General features: G+C 43.1%; 1 pseudogene; it reads left to right on the top strand.

Annotated features, from left to right (window-relative positions):
* The first annotated feature begins 4,125 nt into the window (after positions 1 to 4,125).
* Positions 4,126 to 5,227, top strand: LOC126542899 (uncharacterized; annotated as a pseudogene).
* The last annotated feature ends 740 nt before the right edge of the window (positions 5,228 to 5,967 follow it).

Here is a 5,967-nt window from a genome sequence, read left to right as displayed (position 1 = left end):
CATTGATAAGCACCTGCTAATGCAAACAGATAATTAATTGATAGGTTTAATAGCACAAGGGCATCTTTGGCCAAAGACCGCCAAGTTTATACTGCAAAAGATAAACTTTGCGCATCTTTACAAAGCAAATATATAAACATGACTGGTGCCTCTCTGCACTACAGTTGCTTTCCCTAGCAGGAAGTCATTTAAATGCATACACACGCACATACACACGCTACACCCAAGTGTAACAGCTGCAGAATTAAAATTGAGCTGCAACGAAGTCACAACCTTTAACTCTTTAACCCTTGATCCCGAGCTGTACTAATGACTGGAGATAGTACCAATATCGCCAATGATGAGTCACACTCTTTCTGCCCGATATTATGCTGCTCTGAGTGTCAAAGATGAGTTACAGTCGTCATTCAGGGAAAGCTGCCCTCAAGGGCAGCATTTATTTTTGTGTTAATTCTAACCTGATACCAATGAAGTAACATATTTTTAGAATAAGAATGACACCGAAAAAATGAGTACATAAAAAATTTGGTACATTTTTCCGGAATTAACTTCGGGGTTAAAGGGTACTTGAAGAAGAGAGCGCTACGAAGATGCTGAATAAAAGAGGAACATGTACGACGGACAAGGCGCTACTTTCAACTAAATGTTTTTTTGAAGAAACAGGATTTTAAATAGATACAACCTAGAATGGCCCATCGTGACATCACGACCTCCCTATCTTGTTAGAAAAGCTATCTCTTTTTCGGTAAGCGTCACTGAAGGGCAGCTAATGCACGTGCCCTCGGCCTTTGCAGTGTAGAAAGCGTCAAATATCTCCCGTTCTAGTCTATGTCTGGACCGTGCCATAAACCTGGTGTCACGAAGACACGGACAGCAACTGTGACGTTTACAGTGTTCTTCTAGATGGCCCCTCGTATTGTTATTTCGAGCCCGATTGTGCTCACGCTACAGTTACAGTCGGCATTGAGGGCAAGCTGCCCTCAAGAGCAGCTTTTATTTTTGTGTTATTTCTAACCAGAGACCAGTGAAGTAATATATTTTTAGGATGATAATGACACCGAAAGAATGAGTATGTAGAAAATTAGGAAAATTTGGTACATTTTTCCGGTATTAACTTGTGGGTTAACGGGTAAGGCGGCAATCCAGAAACTAGAACAATCTCTGATATGTTTGCTACCACTGAATGCTAGAAAATATGTTGGCATTCTGTAGTGTTGTCCAACCATTCAAAAGGGATTCTTAATAACTAACGAAATAAATGGAAAGGTAGCATGAAGTATATTTCGTGGATGTAATGCAGAATCACTCAACTTCTCTTCCTATATAATCTCCACTCGATTCACCTGCACTTTCTGAACTGGTTCAGGAGGTGCTGCATTTCACTACTCGTTCCACCAAGTCAACGTGGCAGCAACTGCACGTTGTGATTCGTTTTACTTAGTGCAGGCTTTTTACAGGGCGAGTTCGCAACATTCCCTGCATTGGCCGAAAGGTAGTGAATGTTTATGCAGCAGGTGTGATGCCGCTTCTGCCCGAGCGAGGTGAAGAAATAACCGAAGTGCCTGACATTTTGTTCTGGAGTAATAAACTAAATAAACTAAATGTCCCATAAATCTTTAATCGTCATTAATTCTAAGTGTTGGTGCAGTCACATGTCTCGTAGGCAATTGTGGTATTTTGCATAAACATTGCAAAGCCAACTGTGATGAAAGTTGACTCGGGTAAATTGGTTATGATCAACTAGCATAGACTACTGAAGCAATCTCAGCAACCTATGGAAGGCTAGTGAAGTAATTTTCTTATTCGCAGCCTTTAAACAGCCTTCGGGCATGACGCATGGACCTCATCTATGCAGATAAGCTTTACTTGACTCAGCAAGAAGCGATGCTTCATGTTCCACGAGGCTACTTGTATCGAAGCAGTATTGGTGTTCCCTAAAAACAATGCCAATGCAGGCGATCCAAATATTTTTCAGGGGCAACAGTTATGCCTGAAATCGCGTTAAGTTTCCTTTAAACACATGATCAGACCATGTTAGAAGTGCTTCTTAAAATCCTCCCTATTTATTGGACTAGTCATATCTCTGTACACAAAGGCTACTAATTAGTTCCCATGCTATATCATCATCTTAAAAAAAACTTCACATGCTGCGATAAGATTTCTTTGAAAGCACATTGAGATGCTGTAAAAGGTGAATTCATTGATTTTTAAATGAAGCTCCTGTTCTTCCAAATGAGAAGAAAGGGAACTGAGGGTACCAATTTTTCTTAATCACAGCTGGAAGAAGCCAGGGAAGGCACGTGGAAACTTACTTGTAATTTTCTATTGAAATGTAGAATTGATAAAGGGAATTGAAAATGGTCAAAAAGTAACAACCAGCCATTTGTGGAGAACGAACCTACAACCTTTGCATTAGGCATGCGATGCACTAACCACTGTGCTACTAAGGCAGCATTCAACCGTCCACAATGGCCCCTCAGATTGTCGACGCTGGAACGCGGCCGTAGTACCACAGTGGTCAGTATATCACGTGCATAATGTGAACGTTATGGGTTCGTTCCCCACCCACAGGTGGTTGTCTTTTCATCCACTTTCATTTCCCTTGAATTTATCATTTCTATGCTTCATATAAAGAAACTTAAAACATGTTCCTGTATGCTTTCCTTGGCCTCATTATCTACTGGCTGCTTCCAGTTCTGTTACTTCCAACACATACATATTCTCATCTGGTAAGTAAGCAGCTTTTGCATGATGCTTGAATGCAATATAAAACATTATTGCACTGCCGTGTTACGTAGAAATACTTACATTGCCCAGGCAAGGTGTATTAATGTTAATCTGAAAAAAAAGAACTGTTCCCACTCTAGACAGCGCTGCTGTGTACTGCTGTGTGCAACAGAGTTTAAAGAAAACTTGTTCAGAAATAACGCCATCAAACAACGAGGAAATATGAAAACTAGATGAAAATTTGCGCAGTTGCATGTTAAAAATTTAGCACAGCAACAGATGAAGACATAATGAAGGAAGCGCGAGAACGGTATAGTTTGGAAACACGACGCAATATACTTGAAAGAGGCATATGAGCTTACATGTGGAGAAATATTGTTTAAAAAATATTATGGGGTTTTACGTGCCAAAGCCACTTTCTGATTATGAGGCACGCCGTAGTGGGGGACTCCGGAAATTTTGACCACCTAGGGTTCTTTAACGTGCACCTAAATCTAAGTACACGGGTGTTTTCGCATTTCGCCCCCATCGAAATGCGGCCGCCGTGGCCGGGATTCGATCCCGCGACCTCGTGCTCAGCAGTCCAACACCATAGCCACTGAGCAACCACGGCGGGTGGAGAAATATTGTTTATGTAGCAACTAAACTACGAACAGGCCTAGAACATACTGATACAAGGTGTCGAGCATGTAAATCTAATCGTGCCCTTAAGTCAAAGAAATATGGCCCTTTCTCATGATTCGCTACACATGGCTCGCTCACACAACTTAGCCGCTTCTATATGTGCCTTGTAAGTACCAGGTGGTCTGTGTGACTTGTGCATGCTTTAAATATGTACAAGTGCCATGTAGCTGGACAGAACCAAGGTAACGTCGTTTGCCATTGTTTTGAACAAGTGAAACCAATTTTTGCATTTTTCCTAATTAGGTAATTAGTTATTAACGATTATCTAACTGGTCAAATATTGTATTCAAAGCAAAAGTGTCAGTGCGAATATTGTAGAGCATCCTGAAAAATTCCCAATACAGTTTTCTACTGCTCAATAGGTGCAATACAAATTTTTTTCCAAGCTTGAAAGAAGCCCATGAATACATGCAAGAATTGCTGCGCAACTAACCGCTCGTGCGTCTGAACACCATTTGGCTCCTTCTTTCAGGCTTGAAAAAAACTTTTGAGAAGAATATTTTAGAAATTGACTAATTATTATTCACTATAGGTGGGCTCGGCGGCTGTGCACAGACGCAGATCGCTAAACCATTCACTCTTGTCATGCAGGTGTTTCAGCGCGCACTCGTGCGCCTGTTGCTTCCAGCCCTAGTGACGGCTTCCCTGGCAGCCCCGCTGCAATATCGTGCTTCGTCAGGTGAAACTGACAGGATTGCCTGTCACCCCTCCCCGATGTGCGCCCCTGGTTTTTCAGCTGCACCGCCCTTGAAGCCCCTGGATTTCGTCGGGAGCGGCGGATCTGCGTTTTCGATGACACCGCTACCGAAGACGGTGGTGCTCGATGCAGCATGGACGAACCTGTCGTCATCGACATCAACCTTACGGTCAACTACAAAAGAGCACGCACTACCGGTGGCGACTTGTGGGCTCGGCGGCTGTGCACAGACGCAGATCGCTAAACCATTCACTCTTGTCATGCAGGTTGGTAAAGCTTACAGTCTTTTTTGTAAGAAGTCTAGCAAATATTTCCTGCTTCAGCTGCCGAGCCCGCACTGCTGCCTTCTTGTCGCTCTTGAGTGCTCTCATGTAATTCGTGCCTTGTTGATGATGTCGGGCGATACTGAAAGCAACCCAGGGCCGGACTCCAACGCTTTACTAGTTGAATTGAAGAAGTTGTCTGCTGGACAGTCGCAATTAATCAGTCAGGTTCAATACCCGAAAGTTCATTTATTGTCGACAGACAAAGCTATTGCTGACATGGGCAAACGCATGACTGATCTAAAGGGGCATTATCAAAATCTTGTCTCCCTGCGCTCTGACTTTGAAACCGTCAAAACGTCTACCGCTCAAGTGGCCACCGTGGTACACAGGCTTGAAACGCGTATTGATGACGCTGAGAACCAGTCACGACGCAATAATCTTATTTTTTATGGCCTCCCTGAATCAACTGAATCAGAGGCGTTTGCCCAGACCGAGCAACTTATCATCAAGAACTGCCACGATCATCTGAATATTAGTATCGAGCTGAAGGGAATTGAGCGCGCGCATCGTCTCGGTCATCGCACAGGTACTAACCGCCACCGTCCTGTCCATAGCAAAATTCACCTTCCATAAAACAAAAGAATTGATTCTTTCTAACGGCCGCAAGTTTAAAGGAACCAGCTTCAGCGTTGGAGAGGATTTCACTCGTTCCGTACAAAACGCTCGCAGGCACCTCATAACTATCGCAAAAAGCAAATCATTACCTTTTTCTTTGCGATTTAAAACACTGCATATGGGCCATAAGCGCTACGTCCACGACGAGCAAACGCAGTCTGTCAACGAAATAATATAGCAATTTCCCCGTCGTAAACATTTCTGCTACACTGTCAAGCCGAAATCTAACATATCATTGTCTGTAATCTTTGCCAACGCACGCAGTTTCTTTCCCAAACGTGACGCTTTTTCCAACCTTGTTTTATCATCCAACAGTAATATAATGGTGATAACCGAAACGTGGCTAACAGAAGATATAACAGACACAGAAGTACTAGCCGACCTACCGGAATTTCATGTCTGCCGAAAGGATCGCAAAGGCATGCGGGGGGGGCGGTGTACTGATTGCTGTGCACCGGCAGTTATCATGCTCCGTAGCCAAAAACATTACTTCTGATCTTGAAGTATTGTGGCTAAATATTCATGCTTCCCCCCATACTATCATTCTAGGTGTTTGCTACAGGCCTCCGAATAATATTCCAGATTTCTCATTTAACCTAATAACAGTTTGAGTGACCTTAGTAATCAACACCCGCAAGCAGAAGTCCTCCTTTTTGGTGATATTAACTTTCCTCAAATAGACTGGAGCAATGACGTCCCCATAAGCATGGGCAGTGAGCCAGCCAGAGATATTGTGGATTTCTGCCTTAATTTCAATTTAACCCAACTTGTATCAGAACCTACACGCGTTGCACTGAGCACTTCCAGCATCTTAGATCTCATCCTAACCAGTAATCCGGAAAGCTTATCAATAGCATATCTACCTGAAGTCAGCGACCATAAAGTATTTCACGCCACATTTTCGTTTCAACCCGTGAA

This window comes from Dermacentor andersoni, chromosome 2 (genome assembly GCF_023375885.2).
Source record: "Dermacentor andersoni chromosome 2, qqDerAnde1_hic_scaffold, whole genome shotgun sequence".
NCBI lineage: Eukaryota > Metazoa > Arthropoda > Arachnida > Ixodida > Ixodidae > Dermacentor > Dermacentor andersoni.
This window is presented reverse-complemented; position numbering and strand designations above follow the sequence as displayed.